Source organism: Leptonotus elevatus, chromosome 11, assembly GCF_054856555.1.
Source record: "Leptonotus elevatus isolate MCC_2025b chromosome 11, RoL_Lele_1.0, whole genome shotgun sequence".
Taxonomy (NCBI): domain Eukaryota; kingdom Metazoa; phylum Chordata; class Actinopteri; order Syngnathiformes; family Syngnathidae; genus Leptonotus; species Leptonotus elevatus.
In genome coordinates this window covers 19,695,848-19,723,512 of record NC_141249.1, presented here as the reverse complement: position 1 = coordinate 19,723,512, position 27,665 = coordinate 19,695,848, and the positions used below count along the sequence as shown (strand labels likewise).

At 38.0% G+C, this 27,665-nt stretch overlaps 1 long non-coding RNA gene across 1 annotated transcript in view; it reads left to right on the top strand.

Moving 5' to 3' along the window:
• Positions 1–27,665, top strand: part of LOC147166358 (uncharacterized) — a 66,364-nt gene that overhangs the window by 31,116 nt on the left and 7,583 nt on the right. Inside the window, exons 6-7 of the long non-coding RNA XR_015096469.1 lie at positions 15,345–15,440; positions 15,534–15,629. This is a non-coding gene — a long non-coding RNA (uncharacterized LOC147166358). The remainder of the gene's footprint in view (positions 1–15,344; positions 15,441–15,533; positions 15,630–27,665) is intronic.

The window sequence follows — 27,665 nt, the reverse complement described above, 5'->3', positions numbered from 1 at the left end:
CAGGAGGCCCACGCAGATTTTGGACATTTGGATGAACATAAATTGACGTGAACGCTTGCTGTTACCTGGCTACAGTCAGATCTGTAGTATTGTTATGTTCATGATTGGGGGGGGGGGGGGGGGGGGTGAATTGGGCAGAGGTGGCAAAATGTAGCCACACAATTACAACAGTGGGGGGGAAAAAAGACTGGCAAAAGAAGTACAGCTATTGATTCAATTGCATTCATTGACACAAGTAAAAGTAAATGCATCAATAAATATATACACAAAAGCCCTTTTGACAGCTTTTTGTAATCAAATTTCAATTACAATTTCAATTATTACACTCCACAATTACATAATCAGTATAATCGTAAAAAAAAAAAAGATTAATAATAATAATTTTGAGTTGTTTGAATTTATACATTTGCACATTAAAAAAAAAAAAAATATATTAATTGAATACATTTTGTTTCATCCAAAAGGAACTTGCATAATTATAGTGTTTGTCTTAATATTTTTTTTTACGTTAAAATGTTTTCTTGTAATATACCAAAAATGTAATGATTGTACTAATCGTGATTTTAATTATTACCAAAATAATCGTGATTAGTATTTTCTTCATAATCGAGCAGCCCTGCAACTTAACACAGCGAACAAATGACTCCAAAAAAACCTCTGCACACAAAGTACTTGCGTCAGATAAGATCGAGGACTGGTTTCACATATGATGTATTTCAAACCCAAACTACAAGTTTATGAGCCAGATGATCAATCCGCACGTCTACAAAGAGATCCCGTGTTGAACATTAACTCATTAACTGCCATAAATTCATAAAAAAAGAAAATAAATTGTGACGACAAACAATTTTTTTGAATTGTAATTAATCACATGACTTAACTAGTTAACTAATGATTAATCACAAAATTTATATCTGTTCTAAATGTACAATAAAAAAATTCTAGGTATTCATACTCTTGTTAACAAAAGTGGGAAAAAAATGTTAAACTAATAGAAATAGTTCAAATGAATTTTTGACGTTTATAGCCGTCATTGGCAGTGAATGAGTTAAAATGAGAACTAAAAAAAAAAGAAGGAATGAGGTAGAAATTTCTTCAGTATGATAGAGAATGAAACATGCCAGGCAGAAATATCAACTTTGTTTTGATTGTAAGAATAATACTTCTACCTTTTGTACCATTCCATTTCAAGATTAAAAACACTCAGTCATGCTGGGATGCAATTCTTGAATCAGAATGAGCGCGTTCTACGCAATTTTGTTAAATTACAATTCCTATTTCCAGGATGAAGTCAATGGACAGGGCTTTCAGTGGGCTAACTAAATTACTGACTGTGCAACAGTACTTCCAACATTCACTCTTCAGCTCAACCAAGTTCCAACTACATTGTGTTTTTCTCCACTAAAGTATATGCCGAGCAGATGCGGAAACACCATCTTTACAGGACAGATTGACTGCGCAAATCCTGTGCTTAATCCTCGATCTGTCTGTGTTTGTATGCGAGCCCTAAGATCAGCAATTGCTCCCATGTGACTGCCGCGGTAATCTCTCTTACACTGATTTATGTAACTCCGTAAACCACCACGGCATCGACATCTGTGAGTTTGACGTGATAAAATGGACATATATGGTCTGCCGTGACAAGTGTTTGTAACCGCAGTCGACTCATAATGCTGCGTGCTTCAAGCGCGTGCACGTCTGAGTCGATCGCAATGAAAAGTGGTGCGGCTCGTGCCCATGATGCCCGTCAAAAGAAATGGATGGCAAGGTTCCCAAATGATGCCTGGCTGCGTTCCCAGTCTTGTATTCTAAACTATTCTGTCATTTTGCAAGTGCTTGCTAAGCGCTGTCACCACACAGAATTAATCATGACATTGCGTTGACGTAAAATTAAACACAATTGTAAAAATTACGTAAAATTGCTACACACACACACACAAAATAAATAAATGCTGGGTTGTTTTCCTAAATCAGTCACCGGGTAACGCCTGGTGACCCAACAGATTGGGTTAAATTTTTTGCTTTTATGTACCGAAGCTGAAGTAAAATGAATGTGACAAACATGGTGAAGCAGCATTTAGCTGTTATGCTGCACCTAGATGGAATAAGTTGTCATCGGAAGTGAAATGTGCTCCAAGTATAAATGATTTTAAATCCAGTTAAAAAACGTTGCTTTTTCAACCATCGATGAAGGTCTTTGAAAGCATTTAAAAAAAAACAATTTCAGAAAGCTACATTTGATTTCTTTCCTTTGCTTTTTAAATGTCTTTAAAGATTGCAGATGTGCTTATGTTGTCAATGTACGTTCTTTTATTGATATGCCACTTTTCTTCTCTTTGCTCTGCAAATGTCTTGAGTTCTGTTTGTTGATGCTTTGACTTTTAGCTGTTGTGCTTTAGACGCCTTCTGTATTTGATACGCTGTATCAATAAAGTTTCCTTGCTCTGCCTCCGTCTTGGTCAGCGCGTACAGTATTGGACAGAGTTAATCCCTCAGGCCTGTTTAACGGTGCCTTGGCTGATCCTCTTTGTATACCCCAGCACTAAGTGGCTTTCAATCATTACCGCCAACTAACCTTATTAGTATTAATAGGCTTAGGACAAGTTCTCCATCTCTGTGCAGACTTCCTGTCTCTCCGTAATGGTTGCTTGCTCCGGCTTTGGATTCCATTTTGTATGTGTGTATATTCATGTCTGCCTGCATTAGAATTAACATCTATCTCTCTGTGGGGAACGAGGCTCCGAGGAGCAGAGCTGAAATAGTGCTCCGGCCTCAGAGCAATTTAGAAAATGAATGGGGTGGCTTCCAGACTGGATGGTGGGCCAAATGCCAATTGGTCATTAGCCTCAGTGGGGGAAGAAAAAAAACTCGTTGGGCTTTGCCTCTAAATGATCTCAAAATGATGTCCATTTTGTTTTGGCAATAGATCTGTCTACAGATGTGGGCTGAGATAGAAACGGGATGTCTGGTGTTGGTCTCCCTCTTCAGGTCAATATGCGGAATTACAACTTGGGTTGCTCTTGCCGTGCTTGTTTTGTTAATCAAATGAGATATTTATTTATATTTATTTGAGCGCATCACAGCGGTGATGCAAACTATGTAAAATAGTCTCTCTTGATAATAAAATAATAGTCATTCTCATTATTTGTTTTAATTTGATTAAAAAAATATTTAAAATGTTATGTTATGTTAACTCATTCACTGCCATTTACAGCAATAGACGTCAAAAATTCATTTGAACTATTTCTATTAGTTTAGTTTTTTCCATTTTTGTCAACAAGAGTATGAAAACCTAGATTTTTTTTGTACATTTAGAACAGATTTTTTTTTATAATTTTTTTTTTTTTTTTTAAAGAAAAGATTATTAAAAATTAGGGGCGTCAGGCAAGTACTATTTTTAATCATAATTAATCACATGACTTCACTAGTTAACTCACGATTAATCACAAAATGTTATATCTGTTCTAATACAATATAAAAAAAACACTAGGTTTTCATACCCCTGTTAACAAAAGTGAAAAAAAATGTTAAACTAATAGAAATAGTTCAAATTAATTTTGACGTCTATAGCGAATGAGTTAATTGTACAATGTGGAATTTTCTCAAGGTCTGCTTTTGATTTTCAAAATGGATGGATGTGTACAATTTTTTAATTAAAAAAAGGGAATTTTGTGTAACTTTCAACAAAAAAAAAGAAAACTAAAATGATCTGTGGGGGGGAAATCCTCTCTGGCCCCATCTTGCACATCTAATTCGATCTTTAAGAAATCACAGAGGCTGAGGAATATCAACCAATCAGATACAGAAGGTGTGACCAACAAGGCGTCAATCATTTTCCATGCAATCACGGGCACACCCCGCTACCTCGCGCTGACTTGTTTCTTTGAGCTTCAGGAGCTTTACTAATGGAATGCTCACGAAATATCCACCTACGGTTAGCAACAAACACCAAATGAAGAAGTGGCCATTTTTTTTTTAGTAAGACTGATTAAAGTAAACTGAAAAGCCATGAATATTGTAAAACTACCTTCCATTTAAGAGTAAGAAGAAATGTGTCTTTATCAAGTTACTATGGCAACTGTGAGTATCACAACATGTGTCTGGTTAATATCATGTGTGTGTGTTTGCTGTTGTCATAGTAACGCTCGGTCCCAGTGACCTTGGCTTTTTGGGCCCCCTATCCTCGCCACATCTCCTCAGCTCGGGAGAGACGTAAAAGCAGCTGCTTTTAACTCGTGAGTGTGTGTTTCTATGTGTTCAGACATGTTAGACACGGGTTCATCTTAGCAGATGGACATCTCGGTTCATGGTTTAAGTAGGTGATGGTAGAAGTCGTTTTCTACAGAATTAGCTGCTTGTGTGATATGATAACCTGACAGTTTTGCACGTACAACTGCAAATATGTGTGCCAATGTTATCTAGAAAACCTTTAGTTGAACCCACAAAGTCTGCACAAGATTTGAAGATGGAAGGTGAAGTGTATATGAGAGCGTCGGGTCGATACTAATTTCCTGAATCGATTTGATTTTGATTCACAAGAGTTCAATTTGATTCAATTTCAATTTTTTTTCTTAGATAAATTTGATTCACTTAAACTCAATTCAATCCGACATCGATTAAAAACACATATGTTTATGTTAACATCAATTCTTCTTAAATATTAAGGACATGATAAAAACTTCACAAACATTAAATCCCAAATTAAATTATGCGCAAGCAGTAACTGGTCAAAAATAAATAAATCATGATTGACTTTATTTTAAAAAACACGTTACCATTATTTAAGTGCTACACAAACATTGACATCAGCAAGGATGACGTGAAAATACCATTTTCATAGTTGTAATTCAATAATTGTAAATATAATTTTAAAATATTGTGACTTGTCTTAGTTAAATCAAAATGATCTAAGTTATGCCTCAAAAACATTTAGGCCTTTATAATTCTATTTTCTAATGAACTTACGAAAAAAAGGACATATTAAAATGATCAATTTATGGTTTTATGAATCGATATTGGGCTACAAAAAGGAAAATCAATTAGATGTCGATTATTATTATTATTATTTTTTAAAACCCACCCCTAGCTTATGCGTTCAACGTAAAAACTGGTGTATCTTCATTTTGGTGCCGGGGCAAGTCTAGTCTAGCATCCCCGAGCCTGCCTATTTGGTGACAAAAAGTAGACTCTATTTTAATAATAAAAAATAACAATGCATCGGATTGATATATTTTAGACTCGCAAAAAGCAGGTCTAACTTGTGACGCAGGTGGTGTCATGAGATTTTGGTGGATTTAAACAAGGCACAGGAAGACAGAGTGGTATTTCATTCCTAAATACGACTACAGCGTTGGACAATCACTCTGAGTCATCATAGAAAACCAATTCATTGGCTTCATTCTAGAGCGTGGCGTCAAATATCTTCTACCGTGTGCCTCGGCAGCCTCCATGCCCCGAGGCGCTAAACCTGTCAGTCCATCAGCGATTATAAGTCCTCTAATAGTTGCAATGACAAGCCTTTCATCTGTGTGTCTCCCCACTCTTGCTACATGACTTTAATGGCCCTGACATCATGTAAGCCACAGCAGCTGGCTGTTTGTGTGTCCTCGTCGAGGAACGGGGAGTTGTTTCTACCTGCATGCTGGTGTGGCTCTAATCCCTGTTTGTTCTGCTCCAGCACCAGGAGAGAATGTTCGCCACTCCCAACACACACACATCCACACACGCGTAATGCACACCTGCAGCCGCACAGTCACAGAGGTGCTAGTTAATATGGCTTGTCTTGTGTTGAAGTTACGTTTATCCTCCGGAGTGTTTGGGATCTCGTGAATTCCAGTTACGATGTGTAGTCTTTAGCGGTAGCAGGTCAAATGTGTGCTTGATTTAAGTCTGGAGATTGTCTTCTCGTCGATGTTGTTTGGTTGCATCTTCGTTTAAATTGACAGATGAAATGTTTACGGCAAATATTTTTCTAAATAGCTGATCTGACATTTTCTCTCGGCTTTGAAATTGGTGATTTCCCAATCCGGATACTATAGTTTGGATTTACACTCAAAATCCGCATTCGCAAATCTGTATAGTTAAATCATTGCACTTTCGGCAAAAAACAAAACACGCCATGGTTAAAAAAAAAAACACACAATAAAAATCAAATTTGATCATTAATGGAGTGCTCTTAAATAGTGTTTCACACATGTTGTCCAAAGCGTTTTTACCAAGGCAGCCATTTTACGTTGTCACTGTTATTTATTATATTTTATTTTTAATGAAAACACTGTTATAAGTGCATTTTTTTTACACTAGGATCCTCAGAGGTTATGTTTGTGTACATTTCGAAGTGAATTTTTTTACCTAATGTGCTTTGCTTTCATCTGGTTGTTGATAGTTCTGACAACATGATGCAGGCAAATCTTTGAGTAGCAATCAAAGATATACCCTATAAGAGAAAATTTAAAACCATATTTTTAGCGATGGAATTTCTTTCCCCCAGACTTATTGGTAAAACCGTATGCCATACATGGTAGCATTTTTTGCCATAGAGACAGAAAATAACATGAAAACACTGCGGAGAAATCATTGTATTCTAGTTAGGCAGTTAGTTAGCGAGTGGCAACGTAAGATGGCCGCCGGTAGCTTCCCTTCTCTCTATGGTGGGTAAGCGAGATTGTTAGTCCATTCATATATATAAGTCAGTGGACAGAACCTAGGATGTATTTATTTTTGTTTTGTTTTGTTATGCTTTTGGTAAAGTTTTAAATTCATTCATGTTGTGTCTGTCGTACTAGCAAGCTAGCGCTAAGCTAACTTTGGAGGGTTCCTAGTAGACACCTCTCTGGTTTTCACGTTGTTTGCACTTCAGAATAGTATAACTATTCAAAAATCTTAAATTGAGTGTAAACATCCAGAGCTATTTATTGGACAAAACAAAATGTGTTATCTTCTAAATTGTGGATCAGATCCTCATGTCAAGACGTGGAAATAAGCAAACGCTAAGATGTTGATCTCATATTGATCTTCAAACCTAAAAGTCAAGATTGGCGGGGAGTGAAGATTAACTCTCAGCTACAGTCTGACTAATGTCTCGGAATTGAGCTTTACATACCAGTCAGTCAGTTGGTTAATCTACAAGTGAGGGCGAGGAGGGGGGGGGAAAAGAAAGACCACCAACGCGCTCTGAAATTGCGAGTGTGCGACAGGCAGACGTTATCATCTAACAGCTTAGATATGAGCTGAAGTGTAAAGATTTGCTCAGTTCGTTTCACAACTTCTCTTATCTTCGTTCACTGGAGTTCCAACTGATATGACCACTGTTGCTACTTCGGGTGTGTGTATGCACGTGTGTGTGAGAGAGAGAGAGAGAGAGAGAGAGAATGTGTTTCTGTATATGAACTACGGTAAAGATAATTTAGCTTACATTATTCATGATTAAAAATGTCATCTGAGGTCATGCCATCATCATCATCATCATCATCATCATCATCATCATTTCCCCCCACCAGCTTACAACAAAATGGCGCAGAGTCTTTGAGGTCATTGAGTGTCCAAATTATTTAGTTGGGGGCGTCCGTGTCTCTCTTGTTGCTTCCAGAATCAAATGCGTGTGTTGAGAGACAGAAAGACCAGCATGTTTAGCCGTTACCTCTATAAGGTCCAGACCAAACATCTGTCTTACCTTCCTCTGCCTCGTGTACGTTTTTCATCACCACAGTCCCCATATCTTGTTCTCTAAAGAGGCAGCATGCCACCCCCCACGCCCCCCCCACCCCTCCCCACCGCCCCCAACAGTTAATCATAACAGACCAAGCAGGAAAGAAAAGGAAACGGGGGCTTTTGAAAAGTGCCTATCTAGAGGCGTGTGCGTGTTGGTGTGTGGCCTATTTGACAAAAGTCTAATTAATTAAATGGCCTCAGCTCTTCATGTAACTTTTTTTCTTCACGACTATTCGTATTATTTAAATGAAGTTTAAATTGTTTTTAGACTGCAGCGAAAAGTGTGAAATCTAAGAATTCTCAACAGCAACTGATTTAGTTATTATTACAATAATAGTGTATAAAAGTATGTCATTTTATAAGCCTGTCAATAAAATGGTATGTATGCACTTCAACTGGGGGAAAAAAAGAAAACTTAATTTTCTTAAAAAAAAAAAAAAGGGAACTTATTTAAAGGACATCCATTTTTTTTGTGGTAAATGTTCTAAGAGTAAAATAACAAAGTCAGGCTCATTACTTATTTTATTTTAAATTTTTATATATTTTTCTTAATGTAATTATGTATTTATTTTAGAGGCAACATATTGTTTAGCTTTATTTTTAATTTGAGTTAAAAAGAAGATAATTAAATGTTACAATTAGGGATGTAATGGAGAACATTATTATTATTATTATTATTATGTCTTTTGAGATGATCAGTGTTTTGATATCGAATAGTTTGTTACTGAACGCCAAATCCAAGTACAAGTACATTACATTTAGCATATATATATATATATATATATATATAAATATATATTTTTTTTAAATATACTAAATCACCACTAGATGGGAGTATCCACCCACCAATCAGCACTACGTCGTCCAGATTCAGAGCAACGGATGCAAGCATCACTACTTATGTCAGTTTTGTTGGTCATGAAAACAGAGCCGCCTACGTTTCTGTGAAAAGCCTTGATAAAATAAAATGTGTCTCAATTTTTAGATCACTGTTGTCCCCACACCAACCTGATCCATGAAGGTTAATTTTTGCTTGCTTGTGTGTGTGTTTAAAAAAAAAAAATGACGTCACTCCTCAACCCAGCGATTGCTATTAACACCTGGCCTAATGTACACACAAATACACTGGAAACGTGCACTCTCTCCATGTTTACTTGCTGTTTGAAGCAGCTGCTGCCTCTTTGTAATGATGCTAATCCCAGCCCAAACTGGAAGCGAGCGCGCACACACAGGCGCACACACGCACGCTGACACACACACACACATGTGTGTGCCCTATACGCGTATCAATGGCTTCGTATTGAGTCAATATTAGCTTGTTTAGAGTATTTGTGTTCGGTCTATTGTACGTAAAACCCCAATTGAGTTGAGTCGAGTTGCATAGAAGTCAATGTTGACTCTGATGTCTTACAGTCAAGGGTAAGATTGAGCTAATGGATTTAAAGGGCCTTAACCGACATGTTGAGAGCTTTGACCTCAACCAGGTGTGGCATATGTCCAAGTTCTATTAAGGATAACTAAAATAGCTCTTAAGGGTTATTCTATCAGGAAGATCAATGTCATTTTCCCAGGAATTTAGACAAAATATATACAAGATAGGGAGCGCTTGATATATACAATTTTATTGGACACAATAACAAAAGTCATATTTTGTGCTGAATCTTGTTATTTTTGGAATAAATCATTGGACACATTTCAACTTTGACCTTTCTGTGTGGAGTTAGCATGTTCTCCCTGTGTTTGCTTGGATTTTTCTCAAGGTGCTCCATTTTCCTCCCGCCCTCCACAATTAGGATAACGGAAGGTTGTACAATTATGAAAGTGAGGAGCAGTGCTAGCGTGTCTATGTGTGCCCTCCGATCAGCCAGTCGAGGAGGTACCCTGCCTCTCACCCAAAAATCAGCTGGGCTAGGCTCCAGCTCACCCACAACCCTAAGGAAGTCTTGCTATAGAAAATGGATGGATATTAAACTTTCGCAAATACTTACAAACATTCAAAAATGTGATATTTTACACATTCCTCATATTAACCCATTCACTGCCATTGACGGCTATAAACGTCCAAAATTCATTTGAACTATTTCTATTAGTTTAGCTTTTCCCCCACTTTTGTTAACAAGAGTATAAAAAACAAGATTTTTTTTTTTTTACTGTTCATTTAAACAGATATAAAAGGTTTGATTAATCGTGAGTTAACTAGTGAAGTCATGCGGTTAATTCCGACAAAAAATTTCGCCTGATGCCCCGAATTTTTAATAATCTTTTTTTTATTTTTTATTATTCATTCACTGCCATTCACGGATGGCTATAAACGTAAAAAAAATCTTTTTTTTTTTAAACTATTTCTATTAGTTCAACATTTTTTTCCACTTTTGTTAACAAGAGTATGAAAACCTAGACTTTTTTATTGTACATTTAGAACAGACATACAATTTGTGATTAATCGTGAGTTAACTAGTGAAGTCATGCGATTAATTACGCTAAAAAATGTAATCGCCTGTTGCCCCTAATTTTTAATATTCTTTTTTTTTTTATGAATTAATGGCAGTGAATGAGTTAAGGTCAGCTGAGTGTAAACAAAAAATCACAATTGGCAATGGGGACCTTGTCATTTCAAGTATAACGATTGAAAACCGGACATTCCATCATCATGCAAAACTATCCATCCATCCATTTTCTATATATTAACTGCCCAGACATCAAAGCAAACATGGTGAAGTAGCATTTAGCTGTTATGATGCATGCACATGAATAAACTTCCAACAGAAAAGGAAATCAGCGATGAGTGTAAATGCTTCTAAATCCAGGTTAAAAACGTTTAATTTCGCCCCTGCCTTTGATTAATTTCATAGTCCAGTCTTTGAGTCATTTTTTAAAGCTACTTTTATTTCTTTACTTTAAAGTGTCTTCTGTTAATGTGTGTAAATGTACATTCTTTTAGTGAATTAGCTACCAAAGAAGTTGGTTTTAAGTTTATTTTATTTAACCAGTATTTTAGTTGACTCATCTTTAGCGAGGGTGACTTCCTCTTATACGAATCTCTAAAATAACTACTGAGGACATTTCTCTATTCTGCTGTTGATAGTTTGAACATTTAAATAACGTTCTCAAGTCGCGATTGCTTGCATTTGCGCTCTTCCAACACTTATTTTATGGACGTTAAATCCTCAAAAAGGGTACGTTACACATTTCACATGAACTGTTTCTCCTAATTGATAATCACATTATAGTCTGGTTTGCTGTTCTGTTCAGTTTTGTAACTTGTGACAGCCAAGACCATTTGAAATTTGACTCCATCCCTCTCTGCCTGCCCTTCTCCCTTTTTCCGGTCTTGAAAATGTTCACTCTGGCTTGAGCGTCAATGGTTGCTTTTTGCTTCGAATGATAAATATGATGTGTGTGTGTGTGTGTGTGTGTGTGTGTGTGAGAGAGAGTCCAACAGGGCACTTCAATGCATGAGTAGCTTGGATTCTTGCCAGCATGTAAAACCTAGCAACAAGATTTGACTTGGCCCGCTGCGAGCGAGAGGGAGCTGGCATATGCACAGCGTTGGCATATGGATCTTTGTTTGTCCGTTTTGGACCATTTAGTCATTCTGTCACTCCAACCGGACCACTTAGTGAATTGCTGATACTTGTGGTACCGAATCTCACGCCATTTTCCACAGACGCGCGTGCGAGCCAAGATTGCGGTCTGCTGCTATACCGTCTGTTACTGTTCACATGGCCTGAATGAAATGAATACCTTTTCCAATTAATCCTTTTAAGCAGCATGTGTGATCCCTGGCTCGCGCCGACGTGGCCGCCGGTCCAGCCGCATCCTTGCCAAATTAAATCAGACCGTAGCTTCCTTCGAACGCAGTGAATGTGAACCAGCACCGGAGTTCATTGTTTACGTCTGAATCCAATAACATCCAACCTTGTCGAATACGGTCTATGTGAGGCTGAAAGTTTCGGTCCAGTTGTTTGAGCCGCACCGCGGTTGGTTTGTGTGCTCGTGCTGTCAAAGTTAAAGCATGAACTCATTAATCACAAAAAAATGATCGCGTTAGTCATGAATTAACTGTTAATTATCGTTTAGCATGACAGCGGATGGTCAGGATAAACGTGGCGCATTTAAGAAATGTTTGCGTATGACATTATGAATATTTGTTCATGCCAAAATATCGGGGTCATTTTTTTCATTTTAAATTATGCAAATAATTAATTTATTAGAAAAGAGGAAGAGAGCGTGCAGTGGATCAAAAAATATGGAAGAAATCCTCATAACATTAAATGGAGAAAGAATTAACACTAAATGCTCTTCAAATTTGGTGGGCAAAAAATATTGCTAAAAAGCCTTTTTAACTCGTTCACTGCCATTGACGAGTATAGAAGTCAAAAATTAAATAGTGCAGGTGTGAACAAACCCTAAAATTCTGCTGCTGATCCTGAATACGCGAAAACATGCTAATTGAAGGCTCTGAGGTCTGCAGACTCGGATCAATTGCTGGAGGTTGGAGTTCAAAGCAAACACGGCGAAGCAGCATTTCGCTGCTATGCCGCATGCAAATAGACTACGTCATCCTCAAGTGTAAGTGTTCTTCAATTCCAGATTAAAAACTCATGATTAAGGCCTTTTGAAGAATTTTTCAACTCAATCTTTCCAAAATCTTGTTCTTGCGTTGGTTGAGCATGCACTTTTTATTTCCTTGCTTTGCTTTGAAATGTCAAAGTGTTTTGTTTGTAAATGTTGCATTTTTAATAATGGGACTTACCTTGTGCACGAAACACGCTCTATAAATAAAGCTGCCTTGCCTTGCTTTTCACGTTTTTATTTGAAGATCTCATGTAAGGTTATACATTTATTTTTTCTTGTTCAAGGCTTTCAAATGAGACTAATTGGGCAAGACAACCGAGTAAAGATATCATTAATGAAGGATATATGTATGCTGAAGTTACAGTGATTGTTTAATATACAATTAAGCGCCAGGATTTACAGAACGAGTAGTTCAACTTAATGTACCGCGATTCGTGATGTTTATCGCAAGGTTCCTTCAATCAGTCATTATTTTAAAACAAATAAAGAAATAATAAATATGAGAAGATGATTCAAGTGTGAACGCCCGTAATCTGGTATTCAATCAAACTTTTTCAGGAAAAAAGTTCCGCCTGCAGTCATGCTTGTGATTGTTGGACAGCTTCGCATCATGCGAGACATCAGCATGTCTCGGGAGACCAACAACTTTTTGAGACAACGTCCTTCTTCAGCGGTCTGATTTCAACCCATGTTTTTCAATTACCAAAGATGGAAAGGGAGGCAGCGTGACCCTCAAACAAGCACTAAAAGGCAATAAAAGTGTCTTGGAATTTGGGGTATATTGATTTTTTAATTTTTATTTAAAATAATACACAGAATTGTGACTGATATTTTGAGCGTATCAGTTACAGGAGTGAAGCGAAAATTGAAGTGCATAAACAGGCAGAGAAACGAATCATGCAGTTGATGGAAATGTTACCCATTTCCGTTCTGTTTGGATGAATTCCATCCGAGCGGCTTTTGTACTTTTAGAATTGTTCTTGTTTTGTTGTGAGTTGAAGGGGTGAAAGAAGACCACCTCTGGAGGAATTTGTTGGAAACAGCAGGAGGTGTGTGAGCCCAAATCATCCACTTCCCAAATTCCCAACAGTGCCCTTGGATGACACAGCTCACTGATGCATCTCGCTCATTATTGTCACACACACACACGGGCCAACGGCTGCTCTGTTTTCATGTGTCTGTCATGAGACTCGGGCTCAGGAAGTGAGCGTGTGTAACAAATATTTGAAATCCCTTAATCCGAAGCTTGTCTTAGTTTTATGCAAGTCCATTAGCAAAGATCCAACATGACTTAAAAAAAAAAAAAAGAAGAATATATGGCTGGATAATCGATAGCACATACACGCCGGTGCAAGCCGTTGAAGCGACAGGGCGGCCATCTTGCTCCTCCCATCTTGCGAGCAGACTACTGTATAAACTAGACTCATACGTACAGATTAGACCTATACAGCACGTAGGCAGTTAGTATAGATCCGGGGTGGGTTTTTTTTGTAGCGGGTTGGTCACAATTTTAAGTAAAAAAAATAAATAAAAAAAAAATAAAAAAAATAAAAAATAAATACATAAATACATAAATACATAAATACATAAATACATAAATACATAAATACATAAATACATAAATAAATAATAATACAAATAAATATCAAGTGGACAGTACACTCTAAAAACAGTTGGGTCAAAAGTAACCCCAACTATGGGTCAAAAATGGACCGATCCTCTACTTGGGTCAATTCAACCCAAGTTTGGGTAAAGAAATGGGTATTTTAGTGTAAAACAACTCATACATATTGGTCAGATCCTTTAATTGGGTCAAAAAATTGGGTCATTTTGTATAAAACAACCCAGAAAGTTGGGTCAAATTGACTCATAGAGTGGATCGGTCCATTTTTGAGCCATAATCGGGTTACTTTTGACCCAAGTGTTTTTAAAGTTACTCTTACTCTTTATGTTTAAAAAAACGTTTTGAGTTCTTGAGGCTTTGCTCAGCCCCCCCCCCCCCCCCCACACACACACACGAACCCCTCTCAGTCCCTCTCGCTAGAAGAAACTGGCTGATTCTCAGACACCTGGTCATTAGCATTGCTAATTAGGTACAATTAATCAGGCTTCTGTGTGTTTGTGTGTGTGTGAGAGTGTGAGTAACTGAGAGAGAAAGAAAAAGAGAAAAAGAGAGAAAGAGAGAGAGAGAGAGAGAGAGAGAGAGAGAGAAAGAGAAAGAAATGTTATGTGGTGTGCAGTTCCCAGAAAATCCCTTCCCACTGACCGAAAATCCCTCCCACACACAACAACTATATACTGTAGGTTTGCCTTTAAAACGATCTGCCATTGTTTTGTGGGGAAATTTAATGCATCAAAAGTACGGTACTTGGTATCGGTGACTCGTCAAATATACTCGTCGTCTGAAAAAAATGTTGTATACAACCCTAACCCTTTGTATTATGCTGTCAAAAATTGATGTTAGGATACATTTGGTACGATTTCATGGTTTGTTTTACACTTGTTGCAAAACTTTGCTTCTCAACCTCCCACTTATTTTGTATTTGCTAGAGAAATTTGCATAAAACTTGGGTCGCATGGCTGCTGTGGAAAAAAAGTATTTTTAACGCGCTTGGCACACACATACAGCGCACAAACACAGGTTTATCACCCTCTCCTGTTCCCACACACTCACCTTACACCATTACCTGACTGCTCGAGCCAATCATCCAATCACAGGCCAAGGTTTTGGTCAGGTGACCTGATCAGGAAACACAAGCAGGGGGATGAAGTTACACGTGGACTTGGTCTGATAACAGCGCTCTGTCTATCCCTGTCACCCTTGTTTCTCTCTCTCTCTCTCTCTCTCTCTCTCTCTCTCTCTCTCTCTCTCTCTCTCTCTCTCTCTCTCTCTCTCTCTCTCTCTCTCTCTCTCTCTCTCTCTCTCTCTCTCTCTCGACCTCCCCCTTTCCCTGCTCTGCAATTTACAGATTTAGTTTCACCTTTGCTTTCATGCTAAACTGTCGGATCCTGAAGCCCGATGAATCTGAGTGTGTGCGCCTGTTGACTGTTCACAGGTAAATAATTTGGCATGATGGAACAACAACAAAGCAACCAAATAAATAGGAAAAACATATCCCTTGCACCGTGGACCATCCGGATTTGGATATGAGGTAATTCAGAAAAAAATAAATAAAATAAAATATATAAATATAAAAAAGTTAACCATCCCCTTAATGTGAACTATGATTTCAATCGTCCTACAGACAAGTAACCTTAGATCGATGATGATGATGATGATGATGATGAAGAAGATGATGGTCTGACTCTGCTGCGTTGAGAGATTTGCCCGTCCAGTCAAGGTAACGCTTGGCTGCTCTGATCTGTCGACTGTGAATGACAAGGTCAGTCTTCAGTCTCCCCGTGTGTAACGCGACTCCTGTACGTGAGCGTCGCCCCGACCCCGTGACCCCTGACCCCACCTGCCAGGTCATTCTCATGCCACCCTGACCTGCCATGAAACCAAAGAGCACCAAACAATGCCAGCATCAAACATCCCCAGAAAAGAAACTGGACCTCAAATCAAAGTGATGAGTTCATTAGAATTGCCAGATGAGCCAAATTCGCAAACGAGTGCAACGAGGCTTGTGTCAAGATGGAAACCAGGATATGCCAGTTCTCTGTATTAGTATAAAATGCATTTTATAAAGGAAAGCAAGTTCCTTTGCCGCATTTGTTGGAATACAGTTGCCACTGAACGGTCGACAAAATGACAGAATCTTTCACCCCCTGTGTCGCACACGTTCCAATCTTCAAATTGGCCAAGCTCGGTAAACATTCGCTGATAAAGTCGCATTGGTGTCCACTCAACGCGCATTTAGAAAGGTCATGTTTCTTTTCTGAACACTGCACCAATATGGGTAAACACATTCCGTGCTATAGCTTCATTTGTAGAGGAACTAAAACATGCCAGACAACCAAGGCCATTACTGTTATTTCTTTATTTATTTATTAATGAGTTTTTATAAAAAGCTGCCGAAGGGCACTGAATGTAACTCACCTTGAAAAGCACAAGCTGCAGTGCGAAATGGAGGATCTACTTCTTTATAACTATCCAAGCTGTCCGAATACGTTTGGGTGTTTCGATCACAAATTATAAATCATCTTTCATAGAATCACCCTTAAGGCCATGTGGCAGAAAATGACGAAAATACGGACTGCAGCAAACCGATCACGATGCCGGCTAATACTTTGTCCTTCACTCACAAAAATGTATTTACATGTTTTTTAAAAAAAATAATTAATTTTTATTCTTTGGTGCAGCCTCACAACTGCAAAGAACGGTTGAAGAAATGGTAGTTATTACACAAACGGCCAGCAGGTAGCAGCACAGCAAAAGATAGCAATCAGGGCCATGTTGAAAAAAGCTCATTTACTCACAGCTCTAAATATATTTGTGAAAAAATTATAAAACGTAGCTATATTCTAGTGCTAATTGCTGCAAAACGGAAACAGATAGAAATATACTTGTTTTCCTGATGAAAGAAGAGACTCTCATCTTTCTTTTGGTAGGTTCCATGTTTTTATAGCAATCGAACACAATATTTGCAAAATCAGTTAAAATCCAGTAAAACAGCCGGGAACAAAGGGGGTTGCTTCATGTAATACCTCTTTACACCATCGGTGGCGCTACTCACTATTCCTCAATGTTAGTAAAAGGCAACCGGAAAGCTCTTATTAAAACATAAACAAAGCACAACAAATACTGAACGCATACTGAAGATTTTCCATCAATTAAATATTTATCTGCGTTTGTCACTTCCTGTTCTTGTCCCGTGTGCGGATTCGCTAGCTAACAGCCAATCAGAGTGATCAAATGTCACGACCGCCTGATGTGTTGAATCGGCCGGTGCTTGGTCAGATAATAGCATTGACCAAACAAATCAAACGAACACAGCAACTGCACTAAACTTCATTTTTACTGAAACGAAAGACTCTAAAACAAATGTGACACCAAAACGTTGTTCACTATTTTACACATTTTTCTCTCTCTTAACTCATTCACTGCCATTGACGGTTATAGACGACAAATATTCATTTTAACTATTTCTATTAGTTTAAATTTTTTTTCCATTTTTGTTAACAAGAGTATGAAAACCTAGAATTTTGTATTGTACATTTAGAACAGATATAAAATTTGTGAAGTCATGCAATTAATTACGATTAAAAAATGTAATCGCCTGACGCTCCTAATTTTTAATAATCTTTAATCGCGTCAGGCAATTAATTAATCGCATTACTTCAATAGTTAACTCACTATTAATCATACATTTTCTATCTGTTCTAAATGTAGAATAAAAAATTCTAGGTTTTCATACTCTTGTTAACAAAAGTGGAAAAAATGTTAAACTAATAGAAATAGTTCAAATGAATTTTTGACGTCAATAGCCGTCAATGGCAGTGAATGAGTTAATATTGTCCCTCTCCGCTCTCTCATTCTCTGTATACTTGCTTTCCTCTGGTTAGATCCTCCCTTTGTACCCCAGTAGCTAATATACCACATAAAAGGCTGTCAACAATAGCAATGGTCCAAATCAGGCTTCACATGAAACCAAAAATGTTAGCCACGAGGCCCTGCAGGGTGTGTACGCAGTGACAGCAGAAAGAGGAGGCCATTGCGGAATATTTATCTCCCTTTCACTCCTTTTAAAAAGCTATCAGCCTCATGTGTGTGATTGTTATTCCCTTCAGGGAGATCTTTTGTCCTTTGGGAGGAAGACTTTAATACACGGACCCCTGGGGTTAATAATAAGTTTGACCTCTCAGATAAACCTGCGTGTGAAGTTGCGCCTTCATCTTTACGTGTCTGGACGGATCTTTGCGTGCTGCCTCTTCTTTACTTGAACTTGACGGTCTTTGTAATAACATGTTTCGCAGATAATGCCAATTGTCTATGGCCACAGCACCGTTGAGATAAGCTGGCGAACACCCCGTGGCGGCTTGACTCCAATTGTTCTTCTTGACTCCAACTTGATACACATTAATATTATCATTACGGTGAGACATTGTCGAGTGAGACCCTCACGAGGGTCAAACAGAAGGCGCCCTCTGTTTGTTAAATAAGTGGCTGCAATAATCCCGCTGTTCCAGATAACAGTTCGCAGTCTGGTACATTCGGAAAACACTGGCAGACACAGGTAAAAAATAAAATAAAATACAATTCATCTGATCGCTTTGATAAGCTGTTAGCTAATCATTGCTTGGGACAGAAGTAAACTACGAGATACTACGGAAGAGGATTAGGGCCAGTGAAGAGAGAGAGAAAAAAACGGTTGGCAGGATTCTCACTTTAATCTCAAAATTCTGGCTTTAAAATGAGAATTCTGACTTGAACTCATTCACTCCCAGCCATTTTCACTGAAGCAATCCCCTTCACTCCCGGCTGGTTTACTGGATTGTGGGCCCACAAAATGTTGTGTTCTATTGCTATAAAAACATGGGACCTACCAAAAGAAAGATTAGAGTTAGAAGTATATTTCTATCTGTTTCCGTTTTGCAGCAATTAGCACTAGAATATAGCTACATTTCATAATTTTTTCACAAATATATTTAGAACTGTGAGTAAATTAGCTTTTTTTCAACATGGCCCTGGTTGCTATCTTTTGCTCTGCTGCCACCTGCTGGCCGTTTGTGTAATAACTACCATTTCTTCAACCGTTCTTTGCGGTTGAGAGGCTACATCAAAGCCTATGCTCTAGCATAATCCCCCCCCCCCACACACACACACACCTGCCACCCCATATACGTCTTCGGGACACTTAAAACATTTAAAATAGAACATATTTATACGTTTCCTGGGATCAAAAGAGTTAATCACAGAATTCTGACTTTAAAGTCACTTTGTTCTCAGAATTCTGACTTTAATTCTGACTTTAATATCAGATTTCACATTTTAAAATGAGAGTTCTCACTTTATCCTCAGAATTCTGACTTTAATCTCGGAATTCTGAATTTGTCACTTTAATCTCAAAATTCTGACTTTAAAGTCAGGAGAATAAAGAACAATGTCAGAATTCTCACTTTAAAGTCAGAATGCTGCGAATCAAGTCAGAATCCTGTCTCATCTAAATTAAAAAAGGTAAAAATAAAAGATCAGACAACTTAAACCAACGTATTTATTCCGATATTTTCAACATATGAATGTTTTCCAAAGCTGATTTCAAAGCGCACTCCAAGCTGGTGTACTTGAGTGCATACTTACAGCAATGCCTGACAAGAAATAAAATAGTTTATTGCTTTCTCCAAGTATTAATGACATGCCAAGAAATAAGTCGATAACGTGTGTACAAGCACACATTTTTGGTGTTTCATTTGACACTGAGGTGGGGCGTTGAATCCTGTCCAACAGCGATAAGAGTTTTGGTGCCAGGGTTGCATTAACCCTAAGTGACATACATGCACGCACATCCACACGCAACATGCACCGCTCCTTGAGGGAGGGACAGGGGTGTGTGAGAACATGCTTTAAGACGCATCGACTCCCTATGTGTGACACTAAATCCCATTCATGGCAACAAACACGCTGACAGGAGTGGCAGGAGTGGGATGGAGGTGTAGAGACGAGGTTTATTGCATGCCAACATGATATACTGTACATGCTGCAAGGGAGGGAGACTGTAAATCTACCATGACGCATCGTAGCACCAAGCAGGAGCAAGGGAGAATCTGCTCAAAATTCCTGCTTCTGCTCAGTCCAAATGTCAAAACTTCAAAATAGGTCAAAACCAGGGTTATTATCGTTGGGGAATTCTCATTTGAATTAGTTTTCGTTTTGAGCTTTTTTAAATATATATTTTTTAATGTAGTTAGTTTTAATTAGTTTTAGTTTTTTTAAATGCTTAGTTTGAGTTAGTTTCAGTATTAGTTTTATGTGTATTTTTTGACATTTAAAAAAAAAAGAAGTGTATTGCGTGTGCGCAATATTTGAAAAAACACCATGGTAAAATGAAAAAAGTAACACATTTCTTACCTAGTGTCATCTGAAGTGCTTTTCTATTGGCTGCTGCTAGATGACATCACTTCTGTGTGACACACTTTTAGACGTCCTTATTCTGGTTAATATCGAAATAAATCGACATAAAATCTTATTTAAGATCATCCAAAGGCATTCAATTAATTACCAAAGACTAAAACGAAGGACTTTTTCCACTATAAATATATTAGTTAGTTTTAGTTAGTTTTGTAAACATAAAATGTAGTTTCAGTTAGCTTTTGTTTTTTAAAAAGCATTTTCATTTTTATTTTATGTCATTAACAAAACTGTTTTTGGAACTTTTGTTTTTTTTCGTTAGTTTTTGTTAACTAAAATAAACTTGACATTTCATGAAGCATTTTAATGTAACTTCTATGTTTTAATTCACATTTGCATGACTATTTAGGCATTCATCTTTGACCCCAGGATTATGTGACATCTCACACCAAAGTTATAAGATTTCCAGACTTTTCTTTTGTCCACTTCAATGATTTGAAACTGAAGATGATCCTAAAAGGAGAATGACGAAAAAGAAGGTGAACTGTAATCAGAGATAAAAAATGAGAGGGGTGGAGCACTAAAAGGTGATCAGATACTCCTAATTCTGACTGTCACTCTCCATATGGTCCAGTTAGTAATCGCCATTCTCCACCCATCTTGCTTTACACCAACACACCTGTTACCTGCTTACAAAAAATCAATAAACAAACAAATAAATGACTAACTAACTAAATAACTAACTAACTAACTAACTAACTAACTAAATAAATAAATAAATAAATAAATAAATAAATAAATAAATAATCATGTTTATTTTCTCTAAGTTGTTGAAGTGGGATCAAAAAAAGGGGGGGGGGGAGTGGGGGGTGCGTTTAAGTAACAAGTTCATGCCATATCCTGTTTGTGATGTCCCCAAGTTCGTAATAGCAAAAGTGTGAGATAGATAGAGTCGCCACTTGGTAGTCAGACAGGCAGCTGTTGAAGGCAACAGTTGTCCGGCCAGAACCAGAGAACTCCCTCTCTGCATAATTCAGCTGTAACAGCCGGTCGTGTCAGCTGTTTCGTTAGCATGCAGGTATCACATCATCATCCCTGGCACTCGCTCATTTGGATCGCCTCCAAAGATGCAATGCAGCAAAGGATGTGGTTGCAGCAGTCCACCGGATGTTCTAGCTCCTCTCTGTACTTGGACTCATCGTTGTGTGTGATTCGGTTTACTACCATTTTGTCGTCCACAAACTCACCATATGACAGCTGAGGAATTTTGCAGAGCAGTCATAGGTCAGTAGTGTGAACAGGATGGGGCTTAGTACACAGCCCTGGGGGCAGCCAGAGGTGAGGGTGATGGATGAGGAGATGGTTTTGTGGATCCTGACAGTCTGTGGTCTGTTGGTTAAGAAGTCCAGTTCCCAAGTGATGGGCTCAACCTAAGGATGGTCGGCTTTTGCATCATGGTATAATTAATCCTTTTATATATAACTCATTCACTGCCATATATTCATTTAACTATTTCTATTAGATTAACATTTTTTCCACTTTTGTTAACAAGAGAATGAAAACCTAGATTTTTTATTGTACATTTAGAACAGATGTAAAATTTGTGATTAATCGTGAGTTAACTAGTGAAGTCATGCAATTAATTACAATTAAACATTATAATCGCCTGACGCCCCTAATTTTTAATAATCTTTTTTTCTTTTATCTTTTTTTTTTAAATAAAATAAAATAAAAGATTATTAAAAATTAGGGCCGTCAGGCGATAATTTTTTTTATCGTAATTAATCACATGACTTCACTAATGATTAATCACAAATTTTATATCTGTTCTAAATGTGCAATATTTTTTTCTCTAGGTTTTCATACTCTTGTTAACAAAAGTGGAGAGAAAAAAAACTAATAGAAATAGTTAAAATGAATGTTTGACGTCTATAGCCGTGAATGGCAGTGAATGAGTTAATTTAGGACTTTCAAAAGCATCGTTTGCAATGTTATTTTAGGGCTGTTTTCAATATTCTGCATGCCACATGGGTATCTGTATAAGATATGGAAGTCTTGAAAAGACATCTACATCTAGTTAAACTCCTCAGGTAGGAAAAAAATGATTAGCAATTCAAATCATTGCTCTGCCTATGTGGGAAATTATCTGCCAATTAGAGAAAATGTATCTCCTCTTTTAGCAGCTCTTCCGCTTTGTCAAGGCAGACTCGTTTTTTGATGTTAATTTGACAAGTAGGATTACACCAAAATCTACACTTATCTTAATGGAACAGCCTCCTTAAAGGAGAAACGGAATCTATTTTTGGACCGTGTTAGTGCCTCTTATTGAATGGACTGCACACTGTCAGGAAGAAGGCGAGATTGAAAGAAAGTGGTCACAGTGTCTTTTAATTGTACTTGTAATTGAGTTAATTTGTCCAGATCTACACTGCAGATCAAAAGACATGCCAACGCTAATTGAGCCCTGGTATCCATAGCAGAGCGCCATTAATGTATACGTTACGATTTAAGACTAAAATATTCTGTAGGTCAAGTCAAAATTAGCGTCTCATCGAAACTGATTGAATAACAAAACTGAGAATCCAAGACTTTTAAGTTTCTCTGATCCCTCCGAGACGGTCCTAAAAAAATTGTTGCTGGATGCGAGTAGTCAGATGTTGAGGCAAGCTCGGTGCTATTTATGTCGCACAAGCTAGCTAGCAATGTGCTTTTTATTTTATTTTTTACTTTTTTCTGCTTTACTGAATAATTTTTTCTGTGATTAAAAATACTCTGATAAACGGGGGGGATATTCAGAAAAAACAGGAGGAAAAATTACCCAGAAAAACAGACAAAGAATAATAATCAGAAAAACTGGAAAAAACAAACAAAACAGAAAGCAAATTACTCCCAAAAGCAAAAGCTGGTGCTTTGTTTTTCGGAGTAATTAATTAATTGATTTTTTACATCTGAACTCTAAGTGACTTGTTGGAGACTCGTTAATGGTAAACACTTTCCCGCATACCTCCAACGTACCGTCAACTATATCACTTACTGGCTCAGTTAAGGTAAGTATACGAATCAGTCGATCGGCATGATTTTAGTAAGCTAACAGTTACGTTCCTATGGAAGCATATTGCATGCAGGAAAATGTCCGCCATGAGTGAGTCAGCAAAAAGTCACTTGGAAAAAAAATACTCAGAAAAAGAAGCTGGTGCTCTGTTTTTTTAATAATTTCCCCCCCTGTCGGAATATTTTTTTCAGTTTTTCCGAGTAATTTTTCCCAATGTTTTCCTGAATATCGACCCCCCCCCAAACCCCCGTCTTTCGGAATTTTTTTATGACAGAAAAAAATGCAGTAAAACAGAAAAATAATATTCAGAAAAACAAAAAACAAAAACATTACACAAAAAAAAGAAAAACAGGAGTTTTCTTTTTTCAAGTGAATGCAATACGCTTCTGTATAAAACACCAAAGAATAGGGTACATGTGCAATAAAATGAAGAATATTTTTTCCACAATAAATTCTATCAATGTGTTTATGCAGTGTGCTCAGCGCGAAGGTAACTCAACTCAGCAGTGTCGTCGGCGGTCTCTCTTTACCCGCTGTGATCTCTGTCTCTCCGGCCCCAGGGCTACACAATCATCAGTCAGTGGATCCACCCATCCGTCCCTCCATCATGCCCATGGGCCTCTCGGCCACTCCTAATCCCAGAGCGCTGCACCCTCCCAGGTACGAAACCTGGCCGCGCACCCCCTCTCGCCTCCCCGGAGCCCCCAGAGAATCGCTGGCTTTTACTCGTCTTACAGGGCGTCAATTGAGGCTGTAATCAAACCCTGGTGAGAGAGCGCGGCCCTAGACAGACAGACAGGCAAAGAGACAGACAGATGGATCAACAGGCAGTCAGGTGGATACAGGGGGAGCAGATGATCGCATTCAGGCCGGGATGAAGTGGCAAGAAAACCACAGGGACAAGTTGAGATGAATAGGAACCGTAAGTGTGTCAGCTACCTGATCAGGGCCGGGGCTCGTTTTGCCGCCCTCCCATACATGACCAAATCTGATGCCCTTCTCTGGTGTAGCAGTAGAAAACATGAAATCTGTTGGGAAAGAATAGTTCGAAGAGGAGCCTCCTCCATTTGCCAGCTGTCGTTTCAGTGCCTGAACATACACGCAGGTACAAACACACATATTCTGCTTTACATGTGTCGCGGGGACGTCAGGTTCTCTCTGGCACTCTCTTGTGGACAACGGTTGTATTTTTTATTTTTTTTTGGGTTCTCCATACTGGGGGTCAAATTGCAACAACGCTTGCCCACTCACAAAGGTCATAACCAGATCTGCCAAATTTGTCAGTTAGGAAAATAAGAGTACTCCTCAATGAACTTGTTCTGAATATAACTTTTATTGACAGCGTTTCATGCTATTCAGATTGGACTTGTATTGTAGTAAATGTAGATTTTAGATTTAGATTTAGACTTAGATTGAGATTTTTTTTTTTTCCAGTCCTGAGCCTCAAGAACTTCTTGAAAATCGCCTAATCGTCATCAGAACTTTGCTGATGATGGCAAGATGGCAAGCTGCGTGTTCTTCCAATTTTGTTGACAAGTGTTGGAATCATGAAGTGGCCTGCCTCACAGTTGAGGTCATCTCCATGGAAATGACTTTTTGAAGAGGTCAATGAATGGATGAATCAATCAATCAATCAAATGTCCCTCGCCGTATATTCCTTTTATGCTTTTTAGGTAGGCAGGATTTTTTTTTTTTTATGGTTATTAGAATCATGTTTCTTCTGAAATGGGAAAAATAAATACACTTCAATTGAGAAAAGCCAGGACTAGATTCTAAAAGATGTGATAAAAACGTTGCCTTGCGTTTCACATCTTCAGTTAGCATAGATCTAACAGGTCCACTGTCTCCGAAATGGCAGAAATGCTTTTTTCTCCTGCTCATAATCAGCCACAGTAGATGAAATCATTATTGGAAATAATCCCGCTCACTAGATTTGAGTAAGGTGCTGACGTAGTTATCATTAAAAAGTCATTTGTTTGTTTCTTCGTTGCGACTTGTAAAATACGTGAAACTCATGTAAATATTTAGCGACGGTACAGTTCTGTCTCAATGATCTTTGAAGCTAGAGTGGAAAAAAAAAAAAAAGTCTACACACCCATGTTCAAATGCCAGCTTTTTGTAATATTAAAAAAATGAGAGCAAGATAAATAATTTCAAAACTGTTAGAAAACAGTTAACAAGGGGAGAAATAATCTTTGAAGCTGGACAACCTCGAGGCATGAAAGAAATGAGAGAAGGAAAGAAACAGCAAGAAATGAAGGCTGGAGTTGAAGAGATGGGGGGGTGGGGGGGGGGGTTGGCGAGGATGAGACAGACTTGTAACCGAACGTTTCCATCCAACTATCAAGTGAATTTTACGCAAACTTTTTGAAAAAGTCCCAGGAAGTAAATGATTGGATGTGCTCCCATCACCGCGGGTTGAAGCTGATGAAAATAAACCGCTTCGATAAATGATCAAAAAAAAGAGAAGAGGGAACATTTATTTATCAATTTAGGGCTACAAGTTGTGTGTCTGTCCATCTTTCTTCATGGCCTGAGCTGCAATCTTGAAGCTGCGGCTCCAGTATCGGCTTTCGCGACATGAGAGGCCCCCGTGGCGGCTCGGAGGCTGCTGCTCTTTGAAGCTTTAGTGGTGCTGCACTGGCTCATTTGGTAACAGGTTGGGAATGGGCCGCTGGCGAAAAATGAGACTCTGGTCACCTTGGATACGCCCCCCCCACCCCCCCTACCTTCCCAATGTCATTTCAAAAGAATGTACAGTAACTTTTTATTTTACTTATTTACTGACTTACTTATGGAGGGTTGATATAAAAACAATGAGTGAACAATGTTCCATTTTGAGCTACACGATATGTTATTTGCAATTTTACTGAATTTGATTGAATTAAGGTACAAAAAAGGAACACTAAATTAGAAAATCATTAAAGTATACTTTAAAAAAAAAGATCCAGGACAGAATTCAGCCCCAGGCACAATTTGGATCCCAACGTGTTGTTTACAGAACCTGTTTTCTTTTCTTTCCGGGGTGTAACGAGTGCGTCTTGACGGTGATACCGTCTCATTACCCTGTCATGGCAGGGAAGTGAAAGGGGCTAATCGTTGCACAGTTTAAAAGGTTCCTACTGCACTCCATCCAGGAGCACCTATCAGTTTACCCAAGCTGGGAACTACGAGGCACACCGGCATTAATACAAGTGCAAAAGAACACCTGTGCAATTGGAACAGGGCATGTGCCAAACACTAAAATGAGTATTCACCTGTCTTGTGTTTTCTGTTTGCTCAGAACTCTCAGGTATTGTTTTGGACTGGTTTAAATCCGACTTGACTGGCAGAGAATTAATTTTGTCACCATGGGTGACTACTCTTTGTCAGGAGGTCACAAGCTGGATTGTGGTGTCCCACAAGGTTCAATTTTAGGTCCATCACTTTTTTTTTTTAATGTATACTTGTTGCCACTTGGGTCATTTGGAAATACAACATAAGTTTTCACAGTTATGCTGATGACATTCAGCGATACGCGATTGATACTTTATATTTTAGAAATAAAATCCCGCATTGCAGAGAATTTCCTTCAACTCAACCAGGACAAAACTGATGTTTTAATTTTTTGGCCCTGAAACCTATTTTAACATTACAACAACCTTCTTATACCGCATCAGACAAAGTGAAATGCTTTTTTTTTGCGTAGACTCAACTTTTATAACACGTTAGCTGGATTTTAACATTTTATAAATATTTCCACAATCCATCCGTTTCTCTCTAGAAAAAACACAGAGGTGTTAACGATTAGTTCACCTACTTTGGCGCCTACTTTCATTGTTTGTTTTGAAAAGCACTTTGTGTTACTTTTAAAGTTGCTATATAAATACAGGTTTAATTGATTGATTGATTGATTGATTGAGAGTTATGTATTTTCTGCTCCATCAATTTCATTTGGAATTCAAGTTTTTAACAGTAATTATCGCAAACTGTTAGTTTGCGGTGTCACTGGGAGATAAGACTGAAAAAATGCACATATTTTTTGCTACATTAATTAAAAAATAATAATAAATGATCTAATTTCAGTATATTTTCACCTATTTGGGATTTAAATTATTTTTTTAAAATTATTTTAAATTTTAATTTTTATTATAATTTTTTTTTATAAATGTCTGGCTCTGTACTACTGATTAAGAACCCAATCTGTTGTTGTGGCCACTTTTTCTTGATTACCTGTGCTCCATCCTCTTCATCCTCATCACCCGCTCCTCTCAGTTTTTGACCCGGCTGCTCACTGAACGGTGAGAGTGCGTGCGCGCGCGTGCACGTGCGCGCCAG